General features: G+C 34.6%; 1 pseudogene; it reads left to right on the top strand.

The window, feature by feature from the left end:
- The first annotated feature begins 1,801 nt into the window (after positions 1 to 1,801).
- Positions 1,802 to 20,324, top strand: LOC132010629 (protein downstream neighbor of Son-like; annotated as a pseudogene).
- The last annotated feature ends 331 nt before the right edge of the window (positions 20,325 to 20,655 follow it).

The raw sequence follows: 20,655 nt of genomic DNA on the forward strand, positions 1-20,655 counted from the left end.
ATTTCTTTTTGAAATTATAGGAGGCACTACAACATGAATATATAATAGTCAACATATTAATATAGGTAAATTTTTAAAAATTAATAAACTAAGGCTAATTATTTTAATTATATACAATAGAAGCAGAAAGCTTAAAAATTTACAAATCAGAATAGAAGCCATAGAAAGCATGTAATATCACTGTAGTGAAAAAGATCAACAACAGTAATGAAATGTCAAAGTTATGATTGACCTATTAGATTTATAAAAAGAAAAAAATATACATATCATATGTATATTAGGGGAAAAGTGAATATTTTGAGAGGAAATAAGCATTACAATATACCATTTAGTAAAACATTATTCTGTATTCCAGCAGAGTACTGATAAAAGTCACCTAAATTTTTAAAGTATGCCTTCTCACAAAAATTCTAGTTCTGAATTTTTAATTAAAAACAAAAACTTCTTTGTCCATAATAATTATTTGAAAATAAATTTTTAAGATATTTTTATTTGAGAGAGATTATGAGAGCAAAAAAATAAGGGTGGCAGGGAAGGAGAAGTGGCAAAGTGAGAGAGAATCTCCTGCAGACTCCCCGCTGAGCCAGAAGCTCTATGTGGCCTGGACATCAGGACCCTGGAATGACGACCTGAGCAGAAATCAAGAGTCAAAAACTTAACTGACTGAGTCACCCAGGCACCCTAACTAAAAAAAAAAAAAAAAAAAAAAAAATATATATATATATATATATATATATATATATATATATATATAACAATTGCAGAAATAGAAAATAATCACAAGTATCATCTGGGGAAGGGACAAAAATTATTTATGAATATATGAAAAGACATGAACAATGTAGTATTCTTAATTATAGAAGCAGTTTTCAAAGAAGCATGTTCAGAATTCTTATTTTTGGGGTGGGGTACCTAATCTAATACTTTCTGGTTACCCATCAGCTTTCATGAAAACTTAAAAATAATAATCATAAAGGACAAGCTTTAGGTACTGCTGAATTCAGGCCAGTTTTGAATTCTTAATATTCATAATCTTATTTAACCTTTACACATGCCCTGTGATAAAGATAGTATTCCAATATCATCTGTATCTTTTCAGATTCAAAAATGTAAGACACAAAAGGTTAATTAACCTGCCCCTAACAATCCTGAGGTGATAGAGTTTGAATTTTAATTCAAGCATATGCTTCATGCACTTACACTCTTTAACACAACAATGAAACTTTATTACTACAAAGTGTTGTATTAAAGAATAAGGAAACAAACCATCATCTCAACAGCTTATTTTGTCTCATCCTGTCAGCTGCTGGCATCTCACAAATGCACCTTCTCTGGAGAATCATCCTCTACTGAATGAGGGAGTTCCCTCACCAGGGAAGATCCTTCCCCACAACAGCCCTCAGTCAATGGCTGCCTGATGTGTCCTTATAAAGCCTGAACCCCGCCCTCAGTGGGGATGGGTACTTGGGGCAGGTTCTGCTTTTGTGGGACTAGACCGAAAACACTGGCACTAACACCACATTTTTAAAATACAGAGTCACAGGGGCGCCTGGGTGGCTCAGCAGGTTAAAGCCTCTGCCTTTGGCTCAGGTCATGATCCCGGGGTCCTGGGATCGAGCCCCACGTCTGGCTCTCTGCTCAGTGGGGAGCCTGCTTCCTCCTCTCTCTCTCTCTCTGCCTACTTGTGATCTCTGTCTGTCAAATAAATAAATAAAATCTTTAAAAAAAATAAAATAAAATAAAATACAGAGTCACAGAAAGTTGAGACAGTCATGAAAAGAAGTGAAGCTGATTACAGAGAATGGATGAGAGAACTGAGGCCCTCTTAGTGAAACTGTCCTTCCGGAAGAATGTGGCCAGGTGTGAATTTGGCAACCAGTCTAGATTTTCCCAGATTTCTATTTTTTTGAGAGATTTAGAAAATACTTAATTCTTAATTTTTTTGTGAAAAATAGGATTAAATTTGACAAATCCTGTGACTATAAATGGTATAGTATTATTTGAGATAAAGTATGTCTATAAGCTCATAAGACACACAGGTTCCACTGTTAATTTCTATGTTTATAAGTTTCTGTTGTTCCTTTTTATAAACAGAAAATAAATTATAAAATCCATACATTTTATATTTTATCTGATCAGGTTGTGTTGTAATCTAACAACTAATGTTTATTAAATTTGCTAAGCACTTTTTACCTACTCATAAGATCATCATAACGTATGTATTTCAATAATACTTACAATTAGTGAAATCATTGTATTTTAGACAAGAGAGCTAAAATAGATATGTTAACTTTACTCTCTGTGTGACAATAGTTAAGTGGTGGATCAGTGTCAAATTTTGTATTTGAAACATCATACCATATTGCCTCCAATCAATGAAGCTGATCAGTTTGTTTTGTTCTACCTTGAAATGAAATAAAATCTATTAAAGAAAATATCAATAGAAAAGCTCCGTAGAGGATGTTGAAATGCCACAGGACAAATTATACATTCAGAGAATTGATCAGTTCTTTATAGGACCACCTAATCGACTTTATTGAAAATTAAATTGAATTGACCAATTTACATAGTTGATTTGACTTCAAGGAAATACACCTTTGGAGAACAATCATGAGACCCAGATTTAAGGTGAGGGGTGTCAAAGAATATTAGGGCAGGTTTGAGAAGTGACACACACACAGAGAAGGGCACATAAATATGATTTCTAAACTTTTACTGCTTTTATTCACAGGTCTTGATTTTTCCACCGTGGATTTTTTAAAACAAGAGTTCATAGTTTTGAATGCTCACAAAGGTGTTCTATTAAAATAACTAGTTGAGGGCGCCTGGGAGGATCAGTGGGTTCAACCTCTGCCTTCAGCTCAGGTCATGATCTCAGGGTCCTGGGATCAGGCTCTCTGCTCAGAGGGGAGCCTGCTTCCTCCTCTCTCTCTGCCTGCTTCTCTGCCTACATGTGATCTCTCTCTCTCTCTCTGTGTCAAATAAATAAATAAAATCTTAAAAAAAAAAAATAAATAAAAATAAAAAAATGAAATAACTAGTTGATAATGAAAAGATTTAAATCAGAGACTATGGGTTGGGCAAATGAGCTAGTGGAGGAGTCTTTAAGGAACTGATAATAGTAAGTTGAATTAGAAAAGAAAAAGAAAATATAGAGTCTACTAAAAAAAAGGTAAAATAATCCATTAAATATTTATTTGAAAAGGAGAAACCAGTGGAGTATTAAAATATAGAGGCAACGATGTTTCTCACACCCTGTCCATGAATCAGCAACATTGTTATTACCTAGGAATTTGTTGGAAATCCAAATTCTTACACCCATCCCTGAACCTACGGAAACTGAATCTGAGAGTGAAGCCCAGAAGTCTGTTCTAATGAGTCTTACAGGTGATTCTGATCAAATTAAGAGCTTGAAAATCACTGACATTAAGAGTAAAATAGAGATTTTTGTGCATGGGGTTCAACATGTCACTCAGCAAAATTTCCAAATTAGACTCATTAGCTGGCTTCTTGTTTATTTTTATTTAGATAACTATCTTAACCTTCATCAATTTAATGGATACTAGTCCCTGATAAGCAACCTAAAAAAAAAATATGTATATCAAAACTGCTGATTTCCATATACAGATGTAACTGATACACAAAATGAGATTTGTTATGAAAACAAAAACACTCCAGGTATTTTATTAAAATGTGATTTACAGAGGAAATTTTTTTTCTTCAAAACAACTACAAAGAGACAAGGAAAAGGTATTATAGGGAAGGAGGAGAAATTCTAGAGATGTAAAGATCACAGGAAGATACATCCAGTGGTCCAGCTGCTCAGTGAGTCAGTGAGGATGTCCAGGAAGCCACTATAAACATTTTTTTTTCCATGTGCCCAAACACTTAACCATCACTCCATTTTCTTTCTTTCCAATTTCCAAACCTCACACACATGCTTTTAAGTTAGAATCTTTCGATAAAGGAGGTGTAGGAAATGTAGTTCCTAGGTTTCCAGTCCTGGCTACACAGCAAGATATTAAATGGGCAATGGTGGACTTTATTACCAAAAAAAAGCATCCCACATAAGCAACATGTCCATTTGGATGCTCTGCTTTCAAGCATCTTTCTAGACATATTAAAGTACAGAAACAATAATAATCAAAAACATGTTTCTATTTTATATGATATGAGTATCACTATACAAATTCATGAATAGACAGTCACCCTTGTCCACAGAAGGCAAGGCACAAAATTCATCAACCACTAGAGCCATGTCTGGATGCCCCGAATCTTGTCTTCCAAACATGTATCCTTTACCCATCGCATTCTTCTTGTTTCATGATAATCACAAAAGCCATTGGTTATGTTTCAGTGGCATCAGGAACTCCAAATGGCCAGATGACAGGAAGAAATCAAAATAAGAAGGAGAGATTAGCACCCTCTACTTCAGTGAAACCATTGTTGTTTCATGAGGGAAGCACCACTGTCTCGAAGGAAGCAATACCTCCTCATCATCAGAGGGTGAAATTAGGGGAATAAGAAGAAGGATAATTGAGACTGTAATTAGAAGGAGTGAAAGAGCATTCTGCTTAATCTCTTGGTTCTTACATCTGCGTTCTGGCATCACAACAAGTACTGCATTTAAAAGGCAAGCTCCAATGCAGTCTTCTTTTATAAATAAGTACCTAAACTTGTAAATATTTTTACTTGGTTGGCAGTATAACTGATGTTTCAATATCCTATTACAACTCTTTCTAGATGACATGTGTATACCAAGATCACTGACTGCCATACAATGTTCATCGCCTCTTTTGCTATAAAAATGATTGACTTGTCAAAAGTGGTGTTGTGTGAGGTAGCAGGGCAATGAATAAGATATTCACTAAATCCAGTTACAACAGTGTGGAAAGAGGGATCAGAACCAAGAAAAGTGAGATTAATTCACTTATGGAGAATAATTCACTTTTCCAAGAAAAAAGTACTGTTCTGTCAATTTTGGAAGAGGCTCAATCTAATCAACTTGCCACTAATTAGCCAGCTTATTTGTTTATGGAAAAGTGGCATATAAATGGATCAGCATTGGTCTCAACCATTAACATATGGGTACTCAGAAATGGCGATAGATATCAGAGCTACTTATGACTTATTGAACGTGTACAGTGTGGCTGAGAAAACAAGGTGGCAATCATGAAACTGGGTATTTGGTATTCCTGATTATCAAGATTCTCCTCTACAGTGGGTTAACTTGGTGTACATTCAAATAGGACATAAAATATGTTCTGAAAATCTATGTTACTATTGACAGAAAACAGTCACAGAGTTCCATGTCAACAAGTCCATGACCATACATTAAACAATTACTGTCAATGTATATTTTAACCTCTGGACATATTCTATACCAAAGAAGGTGAGCAAGATCCACTATGACATTCTTACTTTGGCGAGAGCCCCCCCCCCCTCAATTTTCTTACCCAACCTCATAAACTTTAAGGAGATCCAAATCCTCATTATATCTTAGCTGAATTCCTCTAATAGATTGTTAACTCTTTTCTCTTCATTAGCCCTGAATCTTTTAACTTATATCACTGACCAGTTAACCAAATCTTCACAAAATGTATCACTCTTCTGATTTCAATATATTTTTGTAACTGTAGCATCACATGCAAAGATTTACTCTCTTCTTTCCAGTTATAAATCTCCTAAATATATATTACTATGTAACGAACTCTCTGGATATTGTTTTTTAAATACCTTTACCATTGATCATCACACACACACACATACACACACACTCAGCCAGCAGTCCCTAAGCTCCCACCACCCAAACTGAATCAGAATCTCTAGGAGTAACACTGGGCATCACTGCCGTAGAGGAATCAAAGCCCATAGGAGATAAAAACTATGTCAACCATTATTATGGGAGGCAGTATTCCCACTTGCTTTAGTTGTCCAAAGGAACAATTAAAAAGCATTATGAACTATTTTGTAAGTAAATCTTAAAATTACTGCTACCAAATATCATAATGAGCAAAGTCAGAAATGATTTCTATCAAAAAAATATTAGAAGTATAATAAATTTTAAAAACCCATAACATTATAACTAGGTTTAAAACTCAGTTCCATCACTGACTAGCTGTCAATCCTTGAAAAAGAGGTTTTTTTTTTTCGACTTTTAATTTTTTATTTTTTATAAACATATATTTTTATCCCCAGGGGTACAGGTCTGTGAATCACCAGGTTTACACACTTCACAGCACTCACCAAAGCACATACCCTCCCCAATATCCATAATCCCACCCCCTTATCCCAAACCCCCTCCCCCCAGCAACCCTCAGTTTGTTTGATCTCCCTGATATGAGGAAGTGGTGATGCAACATGGGGGCTTAAGTGGGTACAAGAAGAAAAAGAGTTTTAATTAAAAACTCTATTCCACATACAAATAAGAAAAAATAAAAAATGGCCTCTTAAGGATATTCCGCGGATGGCTAGACAATGAGCAGAAGCCATTCAGAAAAGTACTTGGCCTCTAGGCACTGTTTGATGCGTTAGTTACACTAATATTAAAACCCATTATTAGTATAAGTAGTACTATTTCTTTTAAAAATTATTGGGGCGCCTGGGTGGCTCAGTGGGTTAAGCCGCTGCCTTCGGCTCAGGTCATGATCTCAGGGTCCTGGGATCAAGTCCCACATCGGGCTCTCTGCTCAGCAGGGAGCCTGCTTCCTTCTCTCTCTCTCTCTCTCTGCCTGCCTCTCAGTGTACTTGTAATTTCTCTCTGTCAAATAAATAAATCTTTAAAAAAAAATAAAAAAAAAATAAAAATTATTTATTTATTTGAAATACAGAGAAAGAGAGCACAGAAGAATAGGGAGAAGCAGATTGTCTGCTGAGTGGAGAGCTCAGTGCAGGGCTGAATCCCAGACCCCTGAAATCATGACCTAAAACGAAGGCACAGGTTTAACCGATGGAGCCAGTCAGGTGCCCCTCAGTAGCACTATTTCTATTGCTTTTATTTTCATCTTCCTCCTACTATCAGGACCAAATGTGATATAATGGATCTGCAGTCCTGGGGTCTGTTTTGTTTTTAATTCTGTTTCTTCTAGCCGATATATTTTCCAAGAGGATTCAATGGATGTTTTATTAATATTATTTTTTAAATAAGATGACAAGATAGCCTGATAAAGCAATCAGACCCTTTAGTTAGTTGAGAGAATTGAGTCAAAACTAACTGGTAAATGAAGATACTAATTATTAACACATATTAAGAAAGAGAAGTTTACCTAATTGTGTCATGATTTTGCAAAATGAAAATATAAGTTTCAAGTTTTCCCATGACTATACTTTGTGCTTAGAGCATCTGTTTTTCAGACTTGTTTTCACCTATATGTCAAAATTACATCTCCCCTCAGTGATTTCTTGGTGTAAGGCTAAATGCTTTTTGAAATGTAAGCCTCTGCGTGTGTGTATGTGCACACACCCCAAATTAGTTATTAGGGGTAATTACACCTAACAATGGTGCTTAACTGAAGATGAAAAGGTGTTAGATTTTTAATTTAAAAGTTATAGACAAAGGAACTTTCTAACTTAATAGATCTGATAATGTGGATCTGATAACATTTCTCTCGATATTGTGTTTTTCTTTTTTTGTGTGTGTTACATTAAGCTGTTCACTCAGGTGGTTAGAACAATAAGAAAAATTAGTCTTAACGGGTAAAATGTTTTTCAGACCATACTTATTATCAAATTCCATTTGCCCCTGCTGAAATTTAGATTATGAGCAGCAATTAAATTTCCAAGTTGATGTTTGCAACCTAAGTTCGAATGACCCTTGAAATTACATATGAGAAAATGTTTTCTACCTCTTACAGACTCCACTTCAGATAATAGTTACACAAGCCACCAAATTTCCAAAATCCAGTATTATTTCTTTTTTTTTTTTTTTCAAAGATTTTATTTATTTATTTGACAGACAGAGATCACAAGCAGGCAGACAGGCAGGCAGAGGGAGGGAGAGGAGGAAGCAGGCTCCCTGCAGAGCAGAGAGCCCCATGCAGGACTCGATCCCAGGACCCTAAGATCATGACCTGAGCCGAAGGCAGCGGCTTAACCCACTGAGCCACCCAGGCGCCCCTCAAAATCCAGTACTATTTCTTACTGTAGCCCCTTCTTTTTGTCCAATGTCTCATCTTCCACCAAATCATAAAACTCTGTTTTTCTTTCTTCATCAATTGTTTTCAGAGCAATCACTTCTATGACACCATTGCTCTAAGGAGATCCAAATCCTCATTATATCTTAGCTGAATTCCTCTAATAGATTGTTAACTCTTTTCTCTTCATTAGCCCTGAATCGTTTAACTTCTATCACTAACCAGCTGACCAAATCATCTTCACAAAATGTATCACTCTTTTGATTTCAATACATATTTATAACTGTGGCTTCACATGCAAAGATTTATTCTTTTTCTTTCCAGTTATAAATTTCCTAAATGTCCTTGCTTCATGATGATAACTGATACTTTTGGGGTCTCTGCAGTAATTAACTTGGCCTTGGATATCATGGACAATATACAGAATGTCATAAACTTGTTAAAAATAGGGTTGAGACCTTTCACTAGTATCTTCACTGTTACTTATTATATGTGTGTAGGAAATGTCTATTCAGAAGCCAGGTGAAACTCTCGTCCTCCAGAATCTTTAAGAGTGAAAAATCCATGCTCTTTGCTTCTGCCCATCCCTCCTAAGCCAACATTTATCACCTAATACAAAACAGGCAATTCTCATGTCCCTAAAATCTTTTCCTGTGAATCCTATAAATGTTTCCTTAGGAAATGGGGGCTAATTTCAGGTATAGACTTTTAGGCTATGGTGCGAATGCTAGTTTAAGAGAGATGAAAACTCCCTAGAGAGATTTGGTCAGAGTATCCTATATTCAAAACAAATCGATGAGTTAAAATTCCATTGCGATGTTCTAGGTAAGAGGTAATATGATTAGGGTAATGACAACAGGAAGGAAAATTATTTGGATAGAGATTATAAATATTATAAATATTACCAGGTTTAACCAAAGTAATTTGATTATACGAAATATAGGATGAGAGCATAAGAAGCATCAAAGCTGAGGTAAGGTTTTTGGCCTAAACTGTATGCCAAAAAAGTGAGGGAACACTATTGAAACAACCTGATTTTTTTGAACAAAACTAAAATCAAGAGATAAATTTTGTTTATTTCAATTTACAGATACTAATTAGAATTCCAAGAACAAAATATCAGATATGTGAGTGTCAACAGAGATAGGCAGGTATGAGACTTGACATATATTTGGAAACTGAATTAACTACCAAATCTGTGTCTTAACAACAAAATATTTATTTCTTAAATCACAGTTCAATGTATGTTATATGACTCTCCAAGAAATGGCACATGTTAATTTCTCCTCTAATTTTTTTTGCCATTTTTTAATTTTTAAAATTTGAATATAGTTGACATACAACATTATGTTCATTACACATGTACAATGTAGTGATTCCATTATATATCTGTATCTGTATTTGTATCTATATCTATATCATCTGTATCACATCTTCTTTATTATCAGTGGGCACTTGGGCTGCTTCCATATCCTGGCTACTGTAAATAACCCAATTAAAAATTAGGCAGAGGACCAGAAGAGACATTTTTCCAAAGACTTACAGATGGCCAATAGATAAATGAAAACATGCTAAACATCCCGAACCATCAGGGAAATAAAAATATAACCACAATGAGATATCATATCTCTCAGGATGTTAGCATCAAAGGGAAAGAAATAACAAGTGTTAGCAAGGGTGTGGAGAAAAAGGAACTCTCCTGAACTGTTAGTGGAAATGTAAATTGTTGCAATCACTGTGGAAAACAGTATTAGACGTTCTTCAATTAAAATTAAAATGGGAATACCATATGATCCAATAATTCCACTCCTGGGTATTTACCTAAAGAAAATGAAAACACTAATATTGGAAGAAAAATATGTGCCCCCATTTGTTTATTGCTGCATTGTTTACAACATAGCCAACATATGGAAGAAGCCCAAGCATCCATCAGTAGATGAATGGGTAGGGGGGATGTGTGATGTTATTATCTTGCACATGGCCTGTGTTGCCACCACAGCAGACAATCGAGAATATAGAAAAATACGTAGGGATCCTTATGCCTAGGCCTGAAGGATTAAATATACTTCTTTCTGCATAATATTGATCAGAACACAGTCATCAGGCACAAAACCAATTGCAGAAGAAAGTGGAGAAATGTTTCCATCGTTATCTGTTCATGGATAGCTAATGATCAATAAATACTTGGCAGTCTTTGACACACACTTACGTGGAATTAATGAAGGCTAAGTTTACAAGATTACACTATATTGTAGTTAAATGGTTCTTATTTATTCTGTGAGGAGGAGTTTCTTTTGACACAGGCACACTTGTGGCACAGGTATCTTGTACCATAGAAAATAACTACGCAGGGCTATCTCATGCTATAAGAAGGCTTAGAAAGGGAATTTAGGAAAGGTATCTTGAGCTGTAGTAAAGAGATAAATGGACAGGAATATCGTGTGCCACAAGGGAGCTTTAGACCAAGCATTTTGTTATAAATGATTATTTTCTCTTAACTGGGAAAATCAGTTGTGTTAAATGAACAGCTAACATGACTTCTGAGAAATGATAATTGGATTCAACATTTAGAGGTAAATTCCTGTTTGAGAGAATTGATGAAGAAAAAGGCCTTTTCACAATAGATCAAAATAATAAAAATATATATTATATTATATTATATTATATTATATTATATTATATTATATTATGTTGTGTTATGCTATGTTATGTTATCTGTCGGAGTCAATGTAGGTTGTAAGAGAGATTTACTTTTTTTTTCTTTTGTATATGTATATACTTTTCATCCCTATGATTTATTTTAAAACTGAAAATATGTGCCTCTTCATCTCCTTTACTCATTTCTCCTATCCCTTCATCTCCTCCCCTGTGGCAATCACTAGTTTAGTTTTTATGAGTCTTTTTCTCTTTTTTGGTTGTCCCTTGTTTGTTCATTTGTTTTGATTTTTAGATTCAACATATAAATGAAATCATAGTACCTGTCTTTCTTGGACATTTTTCATTTAGCATGATATCCTCTAGGTCTATCTATGTTGTCACAAATGGCAAGATCTCATTATTTTTTTCATGGATGAGTAATATCCAATTGTGTATGTACCCCATATCTTTATCCATTCATCATCAGCGGGTGGGGATTTGGTTTTCCTTCTTCTCTTGTTATTTTCATGTGCTGGCTTGTACAACGACAGGACTGATTCACTAAAGATAAAACCATAATGAAGCTTTGAACAGGACAGGAATAACCATATGTAATATGATCAAATAATCAAACATGCATTGGATTCAGTACACAAGAACACCTGGCATTACTCAGGACAACAAATGATTCATCATTCAGTCAAGAGGCAAGGAAGCTGAGAATTCTGGTAATTTTGCGTGTTTGAGTTTGGCTTCATTTTTATCCAAAGCCCTTTGGGATTGAAATACTAGACTAGGAGGTAAGTACTTAAAATTCATGCATGCAGGCTAGACAGTGGGTTGCTTGGTCACCATAGACGTTATAACTGATATTGACAAGATCTAGGATTTCACCATGGAATGCTGGGTAAGTAGACAAGAAGAAAAGATATTTTGGGATGAATCCAAGGATTTGAGGATGGATAATCTGTAAATGAAGGTTTATTTACTTTTATTTTTCTCAGAGTAAATTTCCTCCCAGAAGATTCCTGAATCTCTCATCAAAGAGAACAAAGTGATCATCTTGGATCCTGAAAGCATAACCATCACTTGAGATATTGCAAAATCTTGCTTAATGACCCTAAATAAAATATGCCTGCTGTTCTGTACCATAATAAAGATAGAAAATCCGAATTTAGCTAAATTGAAACTAAAATTCAGCTTAATAAACTTGACATCTTAATTCTTTTTGTCAATTTATCCTTGGTAATTATATCAGAATTAAACATAAAAATTAATTCATTACTCTTGTTCCCAATGCATGAATATCAATCAATCAAAAAGGCAAAAAGTGGAAGCAATAAGAATTTTCTAAGATGAAATTTTTAAGTTTAATAGAATTAAGGAATAATGGCATACATGTAAGCCATTCTAAAACGAGTTTAATTTAAAGGAAAATTTTCTTTTTTAAGGAATATTAATTGACCCCAAGCCTCATATTTCATCGTTATTAAATTCCATTTTTTCCTAAGTTTGTGCAATTATATAGATGTTTTAGTTTATAACAGAAGACTCAGTATCAGTTTTAAAACACATTTGATCAAAAAATAAATGTAACTATAATACCAATTTATAAACTAATATATATATTAAAATACTGCTCAAGAAATATTAAGATATGAGCAAACAGACTGAGTCCAAAATTATATAAATTGGGTCTTTTTTACACTGCACTTCCAAATATATCAGGAGGAAGAGGAAGAAGAGAAGGTAGAAATTAAAAAAATATATATCTAAGAATAATTTCCTTTGTCACAGGAGAAATTATGTACATTGCAACATACATTTAAAATTGAAGGAAAAAAGGCTCAATTCACTACTTTCCTGCTATTCTTCATTCCGGAGTCGTGCCAAATGTCATTATTAAGGGTGGCTATTTACATACAGTGCCATAACATGATAAGCTTAAAGGTCAAAGTCTGTAGTAGAAAGAACTTCATTAAAAAGGACACATTTTAGAAATAAGAAGGCCTTTTTACAAGTAATGTTAAATGGAGAATTAAGGCAATGACCCACATAATTAAAGTAAAACAAACCCTATGAATCTGAGAGAAAAATAGAAGTTCGAGGCTTAAATCATCACAAATTACTGTCTACATTCATCAAATTAATGGGGTAATTGCTCAGCATGCACTTAAAATAGGCTACGTATCTTCCAACTGAAGTCATATCTATATGCAGACACTGATTTATTGACTTTTGTTTTATTCTTTCCAAGTGTCTCAGTGATTGATTTCTTTTAATAAAATGAACTAATTCTGATATTAAGACACTGAAAACTTTGTAATTGGTCTATGTTAAGTGATTATGTTTATTTTCATTTTTGGAAATCCATACATTATAAGAGTCATACAAATATTAATAGAGGATAGTAACAAAGGTTGAAATTCAATAAAATTTTATTCGTTTACTATCTATACTGTGGAAATTAGAAGCACATGACTCCTACAGGTCTGCATACTTCTTATTATTTCCTAAAATCCTTTTAAAACAAATGCTGCCAGATTCCATGATTTCATATATGTCACAATCATCAAAGATCCCTATCAACTGATCTCAAATGATGGACATTTCTCTGTCCCAGCTCTTTCTTTTTCTTCCTTTAATCTCTTCCTCTATCTTTTCCCCCTATTCTCTACCCCTTCCTTCTAGTTCTTTCTTTCTGCGTCACAAGAGAACAACGGAAAACAGGACATAGTAAAGAGTATGGGAAACACCTCCTAAAAATAGGATACCATCTTGGAGTTTTGACTGTTTAAACCCAAACTATATTATATGCAACTAGTTAAAAAAAAATAAGTTCAAGTTTCAAATGAGATGGTAACTTTAAAACAAAAAAATAAAATAAAATAAGAGGAAATCTACAAAAAAATAAACTACTGTAAAAGAAACAAAAAATATGTTTAGTTAGGAGAGTGAGTCTGGCTGCTGCCTGGGTATGAGGCGGGGACAAGCACAGGTAAGAGCCTGCATGGCACACCTAGCAAATGTTGTCAAAACATTCTGCAGTAAAGGTTGTTACACTTGTGAAACTAACTGAACATGTCTGGGTAATAAAATTCTTCCCGTCCCCCAAACTCTCCAAGGAAGGTTGAGCAACTGACAGTCTCATTCCTCTTAAGGCATACAAGGTAATACTGAGGGAAAGACATAAATTTTAGGCCAGAGATAGCTAAAATGTATCTCCTCTACCAAACAGGTTGAATCAGATATACTTAGAGTCGTAGAAATACAAGCTACCTTAATCGTGGATTTAGCAACATGCTAAATATAAGCACAATGTAAGGAGTATTGGTGACCTGTAGTGAAGTGAAATGATTAAGTTGGAAATCTAAGAAACAGGAGAAGTCAATTCCTGTTAAATGTGTAATTTGCTAATCCTCGAATACTTGCCAAATGACACTGGAAGGGTTTTATTTAAATTCCACTGCGCAAGCCTATAATATACCTATCATTCTATATAAAAGATGTTATCTGGACACTCCAGGTAAGGACACCTCAAAGCAAGGTAACAAAGATTAAAAAATTAAAAAGTTTCAAGGTCAGTACCCTTTAAGCATGAAATTTAAACACAGGGAAAAAACATTCAAGTAAAAATTAAAATAGCACTCCTCTGAGAACAGGTCAGAGACAAATCTACAGATGAAAGAGAAGTGCAAAAGCCCAAGTTTTTGAGATAGAAATGAATTGCTGGAAATCACATGAGATTTGACAAATTTGCTAAATAATGTTGCATCCAGTCCTGAAATGTTATTGGGGAAGATTAAATCCTTACGATTTTTCAAGGAACAGTAGCATTTGACAACTCAAAGGGAAGATTGATGTTTTTTTCTAATTGTCAGGTGCAATATAACCCCACTCCCCAAAAAGATTTCTTTGTTCCTATTAATATAGTCTTTCTGTAGCTTGTTGTTGAGAGAAGTAACAATGGAATTGTCACACTGGTAGTTATTTCAGAGTTCACACTCAAGGACAATGTTCCTATAGTTCAGGGGGCGCTTAAGGAGTATAAAAAAAGATAACCTTGGACTTATCTGCAGTCATTGTTATAGATCAATGGAGTATGGGGGACTGTTAGGTTGAGAAAGTTTGGGGAATTCCTTCCTTTTTCATCTTTCATACCCCAGACCTTAAATATTATGAACCTTAAATTTAATGCAAATTATACACTTCATAAGAACAAAGTTGACAATAATAGATGTTCAAAATTCACTCAAACACATTCAATTTTACTATATAGACAATTTACACCAAATTGCAAAAAGATACTAATTTTGATACTGAAAGATAGTTTATCAAATGTGTAGGTAATATGAAAGTTACTTAACCAGAATTAAGGTAACTTCTTGGATTTTTGATTGTTCTCAAATTCACAGACTTAATAAATGGATACATTTTAACTCTTGAAACAATGATTTTTATTTTTTTTTTTTTATTTTTTTTTTTTTTTAAAAAGATTTTATTTATTTATTTATTTGACAGAGAGAGAACACAAGTAGGCAGAGAGGCAGGCAGAGAGAGAGGAGAAAGCAGGCTCCCTGCTGAGCAGAGAGCCCGATTCGGGACTCGATCCCAGGACCCTGAGATCATGACCTGAGCCGAAGGCAGCGGCTTAACCCACTGAGCCACCCAGGCGCCCGAAACAATGATTTTTAATAACTCCAAAATTATTCACTTCCAAAAGACTGAGTCCTGAAAACATTCATTTTATAATAGCTGTTATGTCTTACTACTAAATCACTGGAATACATTGAGGAACAAAGCAAACAAACTTTTAGTTCCCCTGGGATTCTGGGTTTAGTGGCATGTTTGCATGTGATGAAAGCAGAAATAAACTACTGTAGCTACAATATAATACAAAAAATGATCATAGTCTGACTAATCCAAGGGAAGTATAAGATTGTCAATTTTTTTTTTGTTTTTACACAGAGTATTCAAATCTTAAGTGTATGGATTGCTGTGGGAGATATATATATATATAAATAAATAAATATATAAATACATTTATAAATATATAAATATATATATAAATATATAAAATAAATAAATATATTAAAAATATATTCGTAAATAAATAAATAAATATATAAATATATTTATGAATAAATAAATAAATAAATATATATATATATATTTATTTCATGTAACCCCTCCACACACTTCCATCAAATAATGAAACATCTTTTTTTTTTTTTTTTTTTTTTTTTTTTTTTTTTTTTTTTTTTTTTTTAAAGATTTTATTTATTTATCAGAGAGAGAGAGGGAGAGAGTGAGCACAGGCAGACAGAGAGGCAGGCAGAGGCAGAGGGAGAAGCAGGCTCCCTGCGGAGCAAGGAGCCCGATGTGGGACTCGATCCCAGGACGCTGGGATCATGACCTGAGCCGAAGGCAGCTGCTTAACCAACTGAGCCACCCAGGCGCCCCTGGAACATCTTGAGTAGTTCAGAATCCTATCTGATGCCCTCTCATTGGTACTATCAATTCCCCTAGTGAGGATAATGATTATTTTTATTTCTATCAACAGAGATTAATTTTGCCTGCTCTAGAATTTCTTAAATTTTCTTTTTTTTAATTTTAAAATATTTTATTTATTTATTTGACAGACAGAGATCACAGGCAGGCAGAGAGGCAGTCAGAGAGAGCGGAGGAAGCATGCTCCCCTCTGAGCAGAGAGCCTGATCCCAGGACCCTGAGATCATGACCTGAGCTGAAGGCAGAGGTTGAACCCACTGATCCTCCCAGGCGCCCCGAGGAATTTCTTACATTTTCCATTCCACAATGTATCTGTGTTTTGTATTTATCTATTTTTCTACTTTTTGCTATGTTGTATTCAAGTGTATAAATATATAAGCATTTATTTCTCTAGTCAACTAATAAAGTTATTTGGGATCAGGTTTAGTTTTGGTACTGTATATAAAGCTTCAAAGAAGTAGGTGTATGGGACGCCTAGGTGTTTCAGTCCATTAAGGGTCTACCTTTGGCTCAGGTTATGATTTCAGGGTCTTGGGATCCAGCCATGCATCAGGCTCCGTGTTCAAGGCGGAACCTGCTTCTCCCTCTCCCTCTTCCGCTCCCCCTGCTGTGCTCCTTCTCTCAAATAAATAGATACAATCTTAAAAAAAAAAAAAAAAAAGGAAAGAAAAGAGAAAAAGAAGTAGGTGCATATGTCTTTCAGTGGGTATATGTGGTATACTCGCATCTGTTCAATGTTTCATTATGAAAAATTCAGGGACATAGATCATGAATATACTTAACACTAAAGTGTTTTCTGACATGATTGAAGTAATTTACAATCTTACCAGTATTGTCCAAAAGCTCAGTTATCAAGTTTTTCCACACTCTCATCAAAAGTTAGAATTTCCTGGGGCGCCTGGGTGACTCAGTGGATTAAGCCTCTGCCTTCAGCTCAGGTCATGATCCCAGGCAGACTCTGCTCAGCAGGGAGCCTGCTTCCTCCTCTCTCTCTCTCTCTGCCTGCCTCTCTGCCTACTTGTGATCTCTCTCTGTCAAATAAATAAATAAAATCTTTTTTAAAAATTTTAAAAAGTTAGAATTTCCTGTCTTTTGAATTTTAATTAATCTGGCAATTGCCTATCACTATCTCATGCTGGTTTTAATTTGCATTTGCCAAAGAAAAATTATATAGAAACAAAGTTCTACTGAAAAAAAAAAGTCATACTGAAAACAAGTTTATGTGTTTATTGACCATTGAAATGGTATTTTCCTGAACGCCTTTTTCTCTCTCATTTTATTATCTTGGCTTTTTTCTCATATACATTAGGGTTTTTAAAATACGTTTTTACACAGCAACAGATATATGTATTAGAAAATAATGCATGTAGTTTTCAGAAAGGGATAATAATACTCATGACTTTTTATTCTCTTAATTGGCTATATTCATGAAGGGAAGTTCTTGACTGTAATCCATTTGATTAATTTTTATTTTGTTTCACAGATATTGCTTTTGACATTTTTTTTTTTGCTTTTGACATTCTATGTAAGAAAACCTTACCTGAAGTTACTACAAGTTTATAAAGATATTATTTATGCTTGTTTCTGTAAGCTTTATTATTATACATTTCCGTTTTAAGTTTATCAAACATCTGAAATTAATTTTTGTGTGCAGTATGATTTAAAAATAAAGGTTCATAGTTTTCAAACAAGGATAGCCAATATATCTAGTGCAAACTGCTGAAACTGAAATGAAATGGTAACTGTTATAAATAAGTTACCATATTTTGAGTCTTTCTTTTTCTGTGTTCTCTATTCTCTTCCACTGGTTTGTCTATCACTTAATCCATAATGACATTGTTTTAGCTATTGCAACTTCATTAGTCATTAGCTATTATAACTTCAGCAAACCTCGTCCTATAAATTCTTCAATTTTTTTTTCATATTTAAGATTATCCTTTACATTTTAGAATCAGCTTCTCAAATCTCAGATTTAAAAAAAAAAAAAAAGTTTATCGGGATTAGTTTCCCCCAATAGACAGATGATACAGATTGAATTCTGTTCAAAGTATTTTAAGCATTGTTATGGCCTGCATGTCTGTATTTCCCCTTAGAGCTAAGAAATAATCCATACAAGATGTACCCACTTTGTATCTCTGTTGAATATCTGAGATATTTCCCCGGTTCCCTACAGCTTTCGTGTGCTCTGGCTGTCATCCTCTATCTTACAAGTAGCTCGTGACTGCTGAATATTTTGTTTCATCCTTAGCCTCCCTATTACTACTTTCTGTTGGAATTCTTGGCTTTCTTATAGCAGAGCCTCATCTATTACTCTACCTTGCCCTGCCTTGGCTATCACTGTTGCCTCAGGTTGGAGCTGATAAAAAGTAGTTGGAAAGAACACCCGTTAGCCCAATGATGAAAACCTGATACACATTTTAATAAGTGGCTTGTCTGTGAACTTTGCTTCCCTACACCATCTGCTGAAAACCAAACTTATTCTCTATTTCTATGTTTGTGTCTATCAGTTTCTGGGCAGCAGGAATAGCAGGAAATGATGCAATCATGGCTCCCATATCCCCTAAAACCAGAAGTGTGAAAAGAGCTATAAAAAAAATGAAAGTCTTGAATTTTTGTTTTTAATAAAAGAAAAGGGCATACAAAGCATACAGCATCCAGAACAAGCTTGGGATAAAGAGGAGCAAGCAATCAGCGATGAAGACCAAGAAAGATTTACCTGCCTGGAAGAGATAAATGTTCAAGAGAAAATAAAAAAGCACAGACATACTCTCCACCAAGCTCTATAAAGAGAAACATGAAATGCAAATGTATTACACACCTGGGTCTGTTGTGTTATGAAAGGAGTCAACACCTTTACATTGATAATTTTTTTTTTTTTTTGACATACAAGAAGAGTTTCCTTGCTACCTCTGATTCGCAGGCAGGGCTTCTGCCATCAGTCTCATCCCCTGGAGTGTCCTGAGGTATCACAGTGCGAATGTCTAGAGCATGACAGATGCATGTGAAGATCAAGACTTCCTGGACATAAACCAATTCAGTTAGGAGGTTACAAACCCTATCATGCCTCATTCTCTGCATTCTATTACCCTGCTACTCAAATCTTCACAGCGTGCATTATTTTCTGCAAGACTAGACATATGAGCCAACTGCTGTATTTAGTATCTGCCCACCAATGAATAAAGTACTTGTAAGGAGACTGCTCATGAGGAACTTACTAACTGTACATTGCACCTAAAGACCGCAAACCAGGGGTGCCTGAGTGGCTCAGTGGGTTAAAGCCTCTGCCTTCGCTTCAGGTCATGGTCCCAGGGTCCTGGGATCCAGCCCCACGGCGGGCTCTCTGCTCAGCAGGGAGCCTGCTTCCTCCTCTCTCTCTCTGCCTGCCTCTCTGCCTACTTGTGACCTCTGTCTGTCAAATAAATAAGTAAAATCTTTAAAAAAAAATAAAATTAAAAAAAATTAAAAAAATAAAAAGACTGCGAACCAACTTAGTCAATGACCATTGCTGGAGAAATCATCTGGACAGCATGTGGAAATGAGTGACTACATTTAAAATTGGAGATCCTGGAGCCCCTGGGTGGTGCTGCATCTGACTCTTGGTTTTGGCTCAGGTCATGATCTCGCGGTGGTGAGATGAGCTCTGTGTGGGGCTCTGCACCCAGAGTGGAGTTGCCTTCAAATTCTCTCTCCCACTGCTTCTCTCCATTCTCTCTCTCTCTCTTAAAAAAAAAAAAAAAAAAAAAAAAGAAAAAAAGAAAAGCAAATAAAATCTAAAATCGGAGATCCTAAACAGCAAAGAAAAATAAAGGAAAAGGAATCTTCGAGGAAAAAAGCCTTCTAGCAAGGAAATTCAAGATTCTTATACCCTTGGCTTTAAAGTTCATTTTGGAAGTTAAATGAAATATAATTTTAAAATATTCAAATGTTATTAATAAATATTAACTTTTCACATTAACTTTTATTGCATGCACTAAGCAGTCAGATTAAGATTTTAAATCAACATTTTCTGTTTTTATTATTTTCAGATTAGATATTCAGATATGAAGATTAACTCAAACTATTTTTTAAGACACCTCAAATAACTTGAATGAGAATTATAGATCCCTACAACCTAATTAAAAACTGAGAATATAACTGAATTAATGTCAGTCTTTCCTTCCAAATGGGAAATTAAGTTTAACTTAGTAGCAATTATCTCCTGATACTGTGACCAATGGCATCAGGCAAAACTATATTACTTTAATGATTTAAGATTATTAGCAGGCCGTAGTTTTATAAAGGTAGAAAACAAATGTAGACAGTATCTCCTGAGCTGATGGGTGTTGCTTCTAAACTAGTTTCTATTCCTCTTTTATCCAACATATTAAATTTGTTT

Source organism: Mustela nigripes, chromosome 2, assembly GCF_022355385.1.
Source record: "Mustela nigripes isolate SB6536 chromosome 2, MUSNIG.SB6536, whole genome shotgun sequence".
Taxonomy (NCBI): domain Eukaryota; kingdom Metazoa; phylum Chordata; class Mammalia; order Carnivora; family Mustelidae; genus Mustela; species Mustela nigripes.